Here is a 14,827-nt window from a genome sequence, read left to right as displayed (position 1 = left end):
TGTTGTAAGTAATTATTCTATTTAAATTCATTAGGCGCCAACCATCTCTGCTAAATAGGGCATGGTTATATGGATTGCAAGCCCTAACAATCGCTTTTATTAGGTCAACATTAACAAAGACATTTGGGACTACCAATTTCCCTAAGTTGTATCTTCAAATGTTGTAGATGGGGATCTTTGCCTTGGCTTTATTATACCCACATTTGAAAGGGGAGAAACCAATGGGAGGAATGATGGCATACCTGCAACTAATGCAACTATCAATCAAGAAGTCTTGTATAATTCTAGACCCCCAATCATTTTTGCTCTAATTTGACAAGCGTAGCAGCTGAGCTATGATGCCATCATGGAGTTTCCTTTTTGTACTCTTAGAAGATTTAACCATCTTAAAAATCTAGAGTTTCACAGGCAACTTAGGGCAACTAAGGTTTTTAAAAAAAATTGAAACAACAACCCTAATAGAGAATTCAAGTAACCAAACCCTAAAAATATTATTCAGTCAACTCAAAAGAAATATAATTTCTCTTCTTTCAAGCAAAATGGGGCTCAAATTAGAAGAATTGAATTACTAGTTTATCACTCAATAAAAAACTAATTAGTGATGCAAATCTACAACCTTTTCTTTAAATATCGAACACACTAGATGCAATAATTTCAAAATAGTATGATAGAAACAGGTCAAAATAGGTCTTTATTCATCTAGGATACCATTATTGCTATATATACAAGACAAATGAATACAATTAGCAATTATTTTAATTTTGAATTTGAGCCATGGATTTGGTTTATCGAATGGTTTAGATTTGTCCTTGAAAGCCTTTATAAATCAACATTTAAATCAATGAGATTTGTGCCCTTTGCTAGATCTGAAGATCGGGCAGGGGACCACATGGCACAATCATGCATTTTTGCAAGGATAAAAACTAGCCCCACCACCTTGGTGTGATGTTGCTAAAGTTTTTTGACTAGTTGAGGGCAAGCCTCATGTTCTGAGTTGACACCTTTTTGTGATTTCGCAAGGAGCAAAACTTTGAAATGGTCTAATCTGCAAAACCATGAAATGAACAAGAGTCGTTAATTTGGGCGAAAAAGGGTTCATGATACTTGTTGGTGAATGAAGGCTTATACTTAAAATTCCACATTTTCATGGGGAGCATATCTTCTAAGAATTTGGATATGTGAAAATGTGAAATGCACCACAATGGTTAATCAATATTAAGATGAACCAAATATATTCGTTAGACAAGTAAAGGGCGGACTTAGAGACTTTATAGTTTCATAAACACAATTCTCAATGTGACCTCTAACATGTGAAACTATGAAACCAATAGGAACAAATTGTTGTATGAATGAATGAATGTTTTTAATAATGTTTGTGAGGTCAAACAGTCTATGAGACCTACATATAGCTAGCAAAAAGCATGCAAAGCCCAAACAAACCTCTTTCTCCTTCTGCAACTTGGGTCTTCCATTGTGTATCTTGACTAGGAAATCTACAATTATTGTTATCTTTTCTTTGTCAAACAGATTGTTCAAGGTGTTTACATTTATTGTCTCAACTTAATTGGTCTAAATATCATTGTAGGCTGGACATTCCATGATGTAATGTCATTCTATCTCCACCACACCTTGAGTGCAATATCTACATCTTCTATATTCTCGTTCCTCTTTGGGGATCACCCATCTCCTTTTTTCACATCTAAGTTGATGTGAGTTGGTCCTTATCTGAGCAATTAACATTTTTTCCTTCCACTTTATGTCCATTCCTATGTAGTTGTTTTGTGTATGTCATGTGTGGGATTGAAATGTTTGATATAGTATTCCTCTTTCCTTCCTATTTGACCTACCCACATGTTTTTTTTGAATTTATCTTGCACACATTTCTTTATTTCTCCATTATTATTTGGGCAAACTTTAGGTTAATATCCCATTTATTCATCCACTTAATGTTTTGTTTCATCTATGTGCTCTTCTTTCTATCTAGTTTTTCTCTCGTTGCTAATTTTGGCCAATGATGTATCTCCATGTTGTCAAACCTCCTTAAGTAGCTTAGTAGTGGAAACATAGGTGATGCCTCAATAAGGAAAACCCCTACCTCCGCTAGGACAAACTCTATGGGATAGATGACTTAATCTTGAGGCTAGCCATAATTAAATGATTTCGTAATCTCTCTATTTGTTTCCCTTTTCTTGTTGAAGTGTTGCTTCCCCATACTTCACATCCATATAATACCATTTAAACCACAAGAAGCCCAAAAAGAGTTTTCTTAGTTTTCCAATCCCATAATTAAGCTCTTCTACATCTATTTTGAAGTGATTATAAGGCTTTTAAACCCCCTTGGATCCTTTTTTCTCTACACGTTTCCTAGCTAAGTTTATTGTGGAAGTCTAGACCAAGGTACTTATATTCATTGAGCATTTGTAAGAGGTTGCCATCAAAATAAAATTCTCTAGGGACCTTCTTTCTCTTCAAGGTAAAGATCACGACCTTCATTTTGCTAGTATTCACCTACATCCCCACCTCATGACAAAAATATTCTAGAGCCTTCAAATGTTCTTTTAGATCTTGTGTTGTTTTTGCCATTAAAATATGATCATCAACATATAAAATCAGCTTTTATTACATAATTGGTCAAATGAACTCCCTCACCACCAAACTTGTCTATCCATTTGTGAGGCCCTACCCCAATCCCGTCATAACACTTCTTTGTTTTTCACTATGGACTTATCATTTGATACATTGCTTTCATGCATTATGAATTTTGAGACTATTTGATAGATGATTTGATATCATTGGATATGATATATCCTATATTATGTTTGATTTCAGTACTTATCCTGATGATAATATGATTCATATATGCATGCCTAAATTGATGATTTCTTTATATGATTTCAATGATGTTGCAATTTAGTTAATGATCACATATGAATTGTTAGGAAAAGTAATTGGATTCTATCTTTATTGTTCTTTGATTAGGAGATCAATCCATGATATGATATGAAATTGGATGTTGTGTGTTTTAAAGTGTATTCCTTCATATATGTATGCATATTGTTTTGGACCTACTAATGTGTGGGTTGAGATGTGCTAGATATTAATCCATGTGACCATAGAAATTCATGGGAAAACTAGAGCCAAACCTATGTGCGATTGTGAAGCCAAGGTTTGTCTATTTGGAGAGACAATACCTCGTTTGTAATGTGTTTATTTTTGTATAAGTGAATGCTTGTGTGTGTGTTTAATTTGTTAAATTTTAATTTATTTCCCCTTGAGAAGGCATGTCCAAGTGTATGTTGAAGTGTTGTATTTTTATGGTGTCACTTGACACTTGTAATGTGTTGTGAGTTGGCATGTGACATGTACTTGAGAGGGAAATGTGAAAACCTATGCATTTTTCAAACTCATTTAGTTTTCCCAAAAGACAACTTGGTTAGGGAGCCCTTGGTATGGTCAAATTAATTTTGACCCGTAGGTAAACTTTAGACGGGTTTTTTGGGGATCAAACTAACTTCTATAGTTGAGGTTAAGTCATATTTGAAGGCCCACTTGATATACCTATGGGTAAGGGACCGTTTTGGGCATAGAACCACTCACATGTGATTGAGTCTTAGTAAGACAACATTCTATTCTTGTGTTGGATGCACTTCCCCACCTTACACTTACCTTTTCAGTTTCCTCTTTTAGAAACCTTGTAAGAGGGTTGGGAAGACCAACCTATGAGCTCTCACCATCTTTTTCCAAGGAAGTTGGAAAGTGTGAGGGGAGTCTACTTAGGAGAAAAATTCAAACTTAGAATTCATCACCCACTCTCCAATCTTGGAGATCAAGAGTTGTTGAATGAATTGAATTTTGAAGAAGAAAATTTAGCTAAGGTAAAAAGCTTGTGGTTGGTGGGAAATCTTGTTGGCTTGGGTTGGAGGCTCTTCATCAAATCTTCATATCACATTCCATTGCAGGAGTTGAGGTTGGTGTATTGTCACCCTTAGGTTTTAAATACATATTTTAGTTATTTTATGTAAACATCTGCATGTTGTAAAATCACTTGTTTGTGACTAGAGTTTTGTGTTATTGTGATTCTTGGTTGAATTGTTGCATAGTGTAATATGTCTTTTCTTGAATATTGTTTATGGGAGTCAAGACCAAACTCACCATTGGGAGGGTAGAGTAGTCTTGGGGTGAAGGGAGTTTGACAATCATAGGGTGTAGAGTCTCTCTTCCGGGAAGAGAGGGAAACAAGGCTCTAGGATCCTTGTTGCATTTTATTTTATTTAAATTGGGGGTCATAAGGGAGGATTTGGCTTGAAAGCTTTAGGGGGTCATAAGGGATTTCTTTTTATGGTCATGAGAGACCAAGTTTGGAAGGAGATTTTTGGCCTTGTGATGGCTTGGGTTATTGTATTATACTTGCAGATCTCCCCATGTCTAGTCCACCTTCACCCCACTTTAAAAATGTCTTTTTATGAGTATGTGTTAAGCTTGTGATGAGAGTTTTTGTTTTGAATGTTTCCTCTTTGTAATCTGAAAATTTGTATGTGTGTTAATCTTTTTTGTAACCTATTTGGTACCTAGCTCTCCCAAGCTCGGGGGTGGCCTCTTGTAGGCCTAGGTTGGGAGGTGGGCCTCCATGGTCACAACCAAAGTAGTTATTTTATTTGCACGTCTGCATATTAGATGTAGAAGGTGGAAGAAAAAGAATTATCCATGTGGTTGATTTGAGGAATGATATCAAGTTGCAACTTCGAGATTATTTTAGTTTATGTTTATTTTCAAGTGATTAGTGAAATCTGGAAAAAATATTGTAAAAAGGAAAGAAAACTATGTATTTCTCTTACCTACTATTGATTTTTCAAAAGAGAATGTATGTGAAAGAAATGTATTTATTAATTATACTTATTTAGAAGCAAAAAGAGAGAGACAAGAAATGTATAATATTTTTGTTGTAATCCTTATTTGAATAGATACAAAGTTGGAAAGATTTACTTTTTAATGGCAATAAGATGTTATGTTTCAAATTTAAGTTATTTTTAAAAGTAATGAAAAAATTGCAATCACTAAGCTTGTATTCCATTATTTACTTTCTGTTTAAACTCATACTTAGTTTTTTTAATCTTAGAAAGTTCGTTCTTACCAAAAAAAAAGAAGAAAGAGTTTGATTTTTTTTGCAGCATGTGCATTTGTAGTAATGTAGGAAAATAGCTTGCTATAGAAAATGATTTAGTAACTAGATTTAACCCAAAACTTAGAGAAATGCTATTACAACATTAGTATATGAAATGAGTTTAAACCTACTTTTACATATGTTAGTGATTTAAAATATGCTTACTAGATATCTAAAAGAAAACAGATTTAAATGTCATGTTAGCATTTTATATATATTCATATGACATTCCACATTTTAAAAAAAAACCCGCAACTAGCAAATCTGGAAATAAAACCAGATTGGAAGAAATATTTCACTATAGGTATATATACATACATATATATATATATATACATACATATATATATATATACATAGATATATACATACATACATACATACATACATACATACATACATATATATATATATATATATATATATATATATATATATATATATATACATAGATATATACATACATACATACATACATACATATATATATATATATATATATATATATATATGTATGCATGTATGTATGGATGTATGTATGTATGTATGTATGTATGTACATACATACATATACATACATATATATATATTTACATACATACATATATGTACATATGTACATATATGTACATATGTACATATATGTACATATGTACATATATGTATATATGTACATATATATATGTGTGTGTGTGTATGTATGTATGTATGTATGTATGTATGTACATACATACATAGATACATACATACATACATAGACATATATATATATACATATATATACATATATACATGTATATATGTATATATATACATGTATATATGTATATATATACATATATATATATGTATATATGTACATATATACATATATACATGTATATATATACATGTATATATGTATATATGTACATATATACATATATATATATGTATATATATACATATATACATACATACATATACATATATATATACATATATATACATATACATATATATATATACATATATATACATATATATATGTATATATGTATATATGTATATATATATATAGACATATATATATATATACATACATACATACATACATACATATATATATATGTATGTATATGTATGTATGTATACATACATACATACATACATACATGCATACATACATACATACATACATACATATACATATATATATATATATAAGGATTTAAAAAAAACTGAACGCATCCATCGGTTCAGGGGGGACGACGTGTGGGCCGTGCCCCATGTGGTGGCACCCCCACCCCCCATACGCCTCCCTGACCTAGGTGGGTTGTGCCCCATGCGGTGGCGCCCCCACCCCCCATACGCCTCCCTGCATTAACACCAAACCCTGCACCATCCAAGCCGAGTTCGACCTGCCTCAAACATGGCGGTCGGAAAGAATTTGGACCCCTGCAATAAGATTAAAAAAACCCTAATGTATGCTAGGGAATGAGCAAAAGAAAATAAAATCCCTAACTTAAGTTGGTGCAATAAAAGGGGGTCATTTCAAAATAAAGTAGAGCCCCAAGTAATAATATAAAAAAAGGAGGAATTTTAGGGTTGTATAATTAAGTGAGATCTATGGTATATTTTTATGTTTATTTATTTACATACTCAAGGAGGTATGTAAATAAATTCATATATAAATATATTTGTGTATAGATTCTTGTTAAATGAATATGAAGGATGTATTTTATTCATCCCTTGAGGTGTATATATATATATATATATATATATATATATATATATATATATATATATATATATATATATATATATATATATATATATATATACACACACACACACATATATATAGTGATTATTAATGGACACTTTGGGTTAGTAAAATAATATTAATATCCAAGGAATTGTAGTAAGTTTTATAAATATAGTATGAGGCCCCGTTGGTAAATAGATACATATGAATATTAAATTAATATTAATATAATAAAAATAGAAAATTCGTACTTAAATAATACATTTAGCAACTAAGTTTAAATGGTAATATTTGAGTTAATTTAATTACCTCTAAATGAAAATGGTCCTAATAGTTATTTCAAGAGGATACAGATTCTAATCCCTAGGAAAGTTATATTTTAAATGTATGGAGCTATTCAAGCACTTAGTTGTGAATTAATAAATAATTTAATCAATCAAATTAAAGTATCGTTATTAACTCTAGAGGTGGTACCTTTAATTTATTTCGAAGAACTATTCCCCACTGAGTGTAATGAAGAGCAATGGCTTAGGTGTTAATTTACCCCACATAGTCGTTGTACGTTACATGTTGCCATTTTAATTGATTTTTAAATAAAACATTTAGTCGCTCACAATGAAGATCGCATTAAGTTGGTAAAACTTAGTGAGCAACCACGTCTTCACATTTCGTAAACACGAGTAATCAAGCCATGTTTAAAAAAAAATTGTTGTTGTGTTTTTGCCCTAAAGTTTGGGCACTACACCATTCCTCTAACTTATCAATGTATAACCCAAATAGGGTAGGAGATAATTGGCAGCCCTGCATGACCCCAATGTCACTTTTGAAGCATTCGGATAATTCCTATTTGGTTCGTATCTTAGTCCATACTTGGTCATACAATCTATAAACAACAACTCTATATTATACTAGGATTTATGACTCTTCCATTCTACTCCACAATTTGCTTTTGGGCACTGTGTCAAAAGATTGTTTTAAATCAACAAAGCAGCAAAAGACTTCCCCTCCTTGTTTATCTGATACCTTCTCAATCAAATGTCTAAGTGTAATGCAATGATCAATGGTAGAGTACTTTGGCCTGAAGCCCACTTTCTCTTTTTCTCTCTTTCCCTCCTTTTTCAACCCAAATATTGATTCATCTTTCAATCATGCTCCCTAAAAGTTTACCGAAGAGAGGATTGATCATTATAGTGTAGTAATTTGAGGGGTTATTGATGTCACCACTTTTGAGCAAGGGGATGACAACACTAGTTGACCAATTTGTTGAAAATCCATTTTGGATGACTCCATTGAATATTCTTTTGATGTGAGGCATGAGGAATTTCAATCCCCATCTTAAATGTTCTACTTGTATGCCATCTATGTCTTGCATTTTACCCACCACAAGCTTTCTAATTCCTTCTTTAATATTGTCTAAAGTGAAGAGTTTAATTCTTTATCTGATTGTCAGTGGGGTATCTTTGTCTCGATCTCTCTCATATAGTCTCTTTGCATATTCTAGTCATTGAAGATTCATGATATTATTTTCTTTGCTTGTGTCTTTTTGCTGCAACTCTTTCCAAAATCCTCTTGGGTTGTGCCTCCCAAGCTTAATTAGCTCTTTTTTTCTTGTTTGAATGTAATCCTCTTTTTTCATTCTCACTACTTTTGTATATCCCTTGTTATTACCCCATATTTTGACCATTTTCTTAGCTGCCTTACATTATTCATCATACCATGGGTTTGCAAGGAAGCTATTCTTGCTGCCCCTTTTAGGTCTAGACCTTTTGCATGAGTTGAGAGCCTTGAGGATTATAGAGTTCAACTTGATGTTGCCTATCACTTCCTTGTTTGAATTGACCATTCCATTGGCTCCCTCGACATGCAACTATTTTTTGAGCATTGTTCGAAAGATTTCTTAGTTTTCATGTGTCAAGAGGACAGTCCCTTGAGTGACTATTTGTTGCATCTTCTTTTAGTGTTTCTTTCCTTTTTGCATGCTAATCTTTACATATATTAGGCTGTGATATGATTTCATTTCTATGGGACAATCCTTCACCTCTATATCTGTTGCACTTGTCACAAGTTTCTTAGAGCTTATAACATAATCCACCACACACTAACCATTGTAAGTGTGACATGTAATGTTCCTTGAACTCATCCAAGGCTTTAAACCATCGCATATAATCAAATCATACAAGCTGCAAACTCCTAGCAATTCTACCCCATAATGTGTGATAGCTCCCTTTTCATCTTGAGACATCTTTCCCATTTTTGGCTCCCTTCTTTCTCTAACCATAAAGGATTGTCCCCTATTCCCTCCTCAATATTATGACAAAGAGATTGGTTATTGGTTGTTTTAGCATTTAAGTCTCCAATTAAGATGATTTCACCTTTATGGTTATATGCTGATATATCTTTTTTTAGGGCTACATAAGGGTCCTCTTTGTCTAATTTCCTCTTCTTATAGAATTTTGAGCCATAAGGAGAAAAGTAGCATATTGCAAGATAGATTGTGGACTTTTTATCCATATATATTGCTTATTTGGATTTTCCTTTTCCACATGTATAATTATTTCCCAAGAATCTCTTCGATTGCTACTCTTCCATGGCCCTTTCCACTTTCAGTTAGCTCATTCCATGCTAGTACCTTCATATATCCCTCAAAGTTTGAGACCTTACATCCTTCATGCCTGTGTGTTTCAAGGAGGACAATCAAGTCCATCCCCTTCGCTATGGGCCCTAAACCAATCCCTCTCCTCCAAGGGTGACCTCTACAATTCCATCTTACCATTGAGAGGTGTGCCCGGCGGCCCCTACCTTCCTATTTACTATGTGTTGTTTTGTTGTTGAACTGGACTTTCCCTCTATACATCCATGCTTCATTACCTATACTCCTTGCTGCTATGACTTTTCCCCATTCTTTCCTTCTCTCATCTAATTGTAAAGGGGTTTAATCTTCATCTATGAAGACTTGTATACCCTTTGTTCCTCAAAATTTTGTTCTTGTCCTCAATACTTTTCAATGTTACTCTTACATTTCTATTTTCGCCATCTTGTGACACTCTACCAATTTTGCTTGCTTGATGAATATGCCCTATCCACTCCAACTCCATCTAATAGCATGCTTTCAACCATGAGAAAAGTCAAACAAGGAGGCCAAAGCACAAAGTTGGCATGTAACATGGGTGGGACCTAATTTCATCTTTGCAACACCAATGTTAGAAACGATATAAAACATGCAAATTTCGATTATCAAATGGACCAATAATGCACTTTCGTACTTAAGGAAGCACTGACTAGGATAATCTTGCAAATGTGTGACAAGATGATGCATGTCCAATTGGGACCCACCACTTGGCTTTACATGGGAACACGTAAGTGTAAAGTGGAAAATAATCGAACCCTAGTTGCTCTCCCCTCTTCCAACTCCAAGGAGAGAGAAGGGAGGTTACTAGGGTTGACGGTTTTCACTTAGGGAGACTTTACATTCAAAAGAGGGGTTGAAACCCACAAGATCCAATCCCACACAATGCAAGATTGGATTCTAAATGTGTTTCAAGGGTTAAGACAGCAAGGCTACCCTCTTTTGTAAAGAATGTAGATAGAATGATTAAGCTAGGAATGCAAAGAAAGTGAGAAAGATTCGCTTATAAACTGAGATAGGGATATAGGATGAAGCTGCGGACCTAGAATTAGCAGTAAAATGTCGATACGGCACTGTCCTGCAAATTTGAGCAAAAGTTGACGGGACGATGGCGCCCAGAGTGCACACGGTCCTCCAAAAAATCTGCGAAACGAAGGGGGATCTGTTCGTCTCTGCACAAGGATTCCAGATCTTCAATTTCAGTCGCGTACCTGCAACCTACACACAGAAAAGCGAAGACGATTGGGGGGTTAGGGATTAGGGGTTTGCCCTTAGGTCAAACCCCGGTTTTGGAATTAACCAAGAAATGAGAAATACTGTAAATGTAAATGTTTGTAATGTAAAACAAGTACTAGTACCTTGTTGTAAGGATGTTTGTATCCTTATGTGCGAAGGTATAGATGTTGTTGTTTGTTGTATGTTGTATGTTGTAGTATGTGATCTCCTCTTCAATGGTTGAATCCTTGTCTTGAATGCAACACTTAGCCTTGAATGGAGACTTAGAATGATCAATTGCTTGAAGGAATGCTTGAATGCTTGAATGTTTGAATATCGTTTCCACCTTTTTTCCATCCATATCTCAAATGAGAGAGGAAAAGTAGTTTATATACTTGTCAATTAAGGTTAAAAGACTGATTTTCCCGACCTTAGGCTGACCAGGAAATGTTATTTTCCAATTTGCAAACAAAAAGACTCGAAGCCCCATAGGAGACTGGGCCCAAAATAGGGCCAGGGACCAGGGCGTTGGGCGCCCTGGTCCTGAAGGACCAGGGCACTGGGCGCTCTGGTCCCACCTCCCGGGACAGCAGGGTGCAAGGAGGGATCAGGCAGGGTGCTGGAAAAATGCAGTTTTTGGTGTCGTGGACAAGTTTCGGGGTCTCCATTCAGGTTCAGTGTTGTGTCGCCATCGTGAAGACCCAAATGTGGTCGAAATTGCAAGTGTTGCAATTTTAGGATGCTACATTTAGCTCCCACTTTAGCGGGAGTATAAGCGTACGCTCATACTTTCGGTAAAGTACAAGGAAACAACATTGAAAAACTTTCACCACATCAAGGAGGCAAGATACACCAAGCCCCTAGTGGACTAAGGATCTTACGACTTCGATTGACAAAGTAAAAGGGAAGATCACAAGGGAGAACCATGACTGTCAGTAGTAAGGTTCCCTCACTATGAGTCATGCAAGAAAAATACCAAAAATTTTCAAGGCAAAGCTAAGTTCGCCAAGAAATTTTCAAGTATCCTGAAGGGATAGACAGGGTGTATGCCCCCCTACGTTAAAGCGATCGCACACGCCTCAACGGGGGTGATTGCTTTTAACGTAGTGATACACATAAGAAATGAGAAGGGAAAGGAGCACGTTATCACAAAGATTTAGCCCCCAAGTGTGAGATAAACCCAAGGATAATAGATACAAACACAAAGCACGGGGTGACTTCGCTTTCCTCAGGGTCAGTATGCTGTATGATAATTCATGTATATCATATGCATGTATGCATAATTGTTCTTCATTCCCCAATCAAGGAAGGTCACCTAGAAGAAGGGAACACATGTGTCTTTTGAGTCAACATGAGAGAGACCAAAAGAGATCTCAATGCTTTGCATCGTCCTCAAGTAGACAACACTAAGGACAACAAATAGAAGAATGAGAATAACACATAGAAGAAGTAACAAAAAAGAGGAGGAGAGAATCTGCTATGCTAATGAAACTAGTCTAGCACGTCATCTACCCCCCGATCTTGCTGATCAATGTTTCGGGAAGGCAGGGAACACGCTAGAGGAGGAACATCCAACACAGCAGATGGAGCTATCACAAGATCCAAACAAGGGCTATGTTCATGTTCCAAGCCACGTTGTTCTTGTCTAGGAGCTAGGATAAGTGCTTTAGAAAATTCGTTAGATAAATGGTTATCAACATCAACAAATTCATATTCACTATCAGAAGCAAGAGAAGTAACATTTTCATCATGAATAACATTTTCATCTATAGCATCATCAAGATTTATAAAAAATAGGATCTTTAACTCGCACAGGATCAAGATAATCATGTATCTTATGTTTAGGAGATTTTGGAGAAAATGGAATAATGCTTGTTGAAGGTGTTTTTGGAGATTGTAGAGTTTGAGAAGCAGCTGCTTGAGCTCTAAGACGACGCTTTCGTCAGCGTTCACGTGCAGAACGATTTCATCTAGTCTTAGTAGGAATTGGAGAAGATTGAGGAGGAGGAATGTTCTCATCCTTATCACTTGGGAGTTTAGGTTGTGGTCTCTTAGGCTGGATAATAGGGGAAGAGGAAGGTCTCTTCTCTCTATAAAAGGACGAAGGAGGAACCGCTCCATATAAAGGAGGAATTTTTGGTTTAGGAAGGAGACCAAGTCCATCATGACGAGGAGGTATAGGTCTACTTTTAGAAAGTTTATTAGGCATAGACATAGTCACATCCATAGGAATGGGTTGGGAATCTTCTTGAGGAAAGACATTAGTTTTATCTTTCAAAGGAAGAACTTCCTTCTCAAGAATGATAGGAATATCAAGTTTGGGTGTTCTAGGTTCACTTAGAGATAGGATCATATCTGTTTTCCACTTTTGATAAGATTTGAAAAGATGATCACTTCGCGGAGGAAGAGATTGGAATTGTTTAGGCCAAAAATAATCAATAGGAACGCTAGAAGTTCATTCAGCTGGTTTAAAGAGACTATGATTGACAGTAACAACTTCATCATTATGGGGAAATTTCAAACACTTATGAATAGGAGAAGCAATAGCTTTCATGGAAGATAGCCAAGGATAGCCAAGCTTCACATGAAATTGTTCGGATGAAGGAATAATAGCAAAGTTCACATCAAGAGATTTGTTATGGACCTCAATAGGTAATGTAATAGAACCAATTGCAGGAGAAGAAAATGCATCAAATAATTTCACAACCACATCTGTTTTGTCATAGATCACTTGATTCAATTGCAAAGTAAAAAGAAATTCTTCAGTAATAACATTAACCATGCACGAAGGATCAATAAGCACTCCACGGCAAGGTGTATTCTTGACTTTTGCAACTATGTATAAAGGACCATCGGGTGCCCTGATAGTTTCACTAGAATCAAATGTGATGGAAAGTTCTTTAGGGTTTTCTTGCTGCTCTACAAAGTTAATCACATTCGGAGTCATAGACACAAGACCATCAGATGAAAAAGAGGAATCATTAGTCTCAATCACATTAGAGGTATGAGAAGGTAATGGATCAGTAAAAATCTGAAGATTTTGGTTAGGAGGAGCTATAGATGTGTTGCCTTTATCATTCACTCCAGAAACAGAGATAGTATTATTATCAATCAAATCTTGAATTTTACCCTTTAAAGAAAAACATTTTTCAGTATCATGCCCAGGTTGACGATGAAATTGACAAAAGGATTTGTTATCAAAATAGGGTGAATTAATCTTTGTAGGATCGATTTGCCTTATAGGAGGAAGAATAAGCACATTTTGTTCCAATAGCTTATTCATAATACTATGCAATGATTCATTCAAAGGAGTATACTTTCTTTCTTTCTTGAAAAATTTAGAAATAGGAGGCACACCTGATGCTGCATTCACATTGTTGTTGATGATGTTTTCATTGAATTTGATGGAATCTCTGTTCGGTTTAAACTTTCCAAATGGTTGTTGACTGCTATCACCCTTATCACTCGGAGCCATAGGATGTGATTGTTCCATTTGACTCACAGTTAGTTGATAATTGTGAAGAGTTGCACACAACTGTTGGAAAGAAGTAAACTTAGAAAATAGAAGTTTGTCTCGAATATCTTTTTGTAAATTAGAAATAAAGATTCTTTGAATATCATTGTCAGGCACTGGAAAAGAAATTTGAGCATACAAATGCTTATATCTACCAATGAAATCAGTCACTTTTTCTTTAACACCTTGTTTACAATGCATTAAATCAATCAAAGTAACTTTAGGACTTATATTGTTTTGAAATTGTTGAATGAAAGCATTTGCAAGTTGTTCGAAAGAAGTAATAGAATAAGAAGGCAACGAGCAATACCATTGTAGGGCTTTGTCTCTGAATGTTCTAGTAAACAGTTTTGCAAGCAACCTTTGGTCATAAGCAAAATCGGTACATATTGTTTGAAAAGTCTTAACATGTGTTAGAGGATCTCCTTTACCATTATAAAGCTCCAAATGCGGTATTTCAACATGTTTAGGAGGGATAGCTCGAACAATGTCAAGAGAAAGTGGGCTCGCAACATCAAATGTGGGCACACTAAACTTAGATTGATTCATAGAGGCAATTTGTTG

The sequence above is a fragment of the Cryptomeria japonica genome, chromosome 7 (assembly GCF_030272615.1).
Source record: "Cryptomeria japonica chromosome 7, Sugi_1.0, whole genome shotgun sequence".
NCBI classification, from domain to species: domain Eukaryota; kingdom Viridiplantae; phylum Streptophyta; class Pinopsida; order Cupressales; family Cupressaceae; genus Cryptomeria; species Cryptomeria japonica.
The sequence above is the reverse complement of the archived record's forward strand: the minus strand, read 5'-3'. Positions refer to the sequence as shown.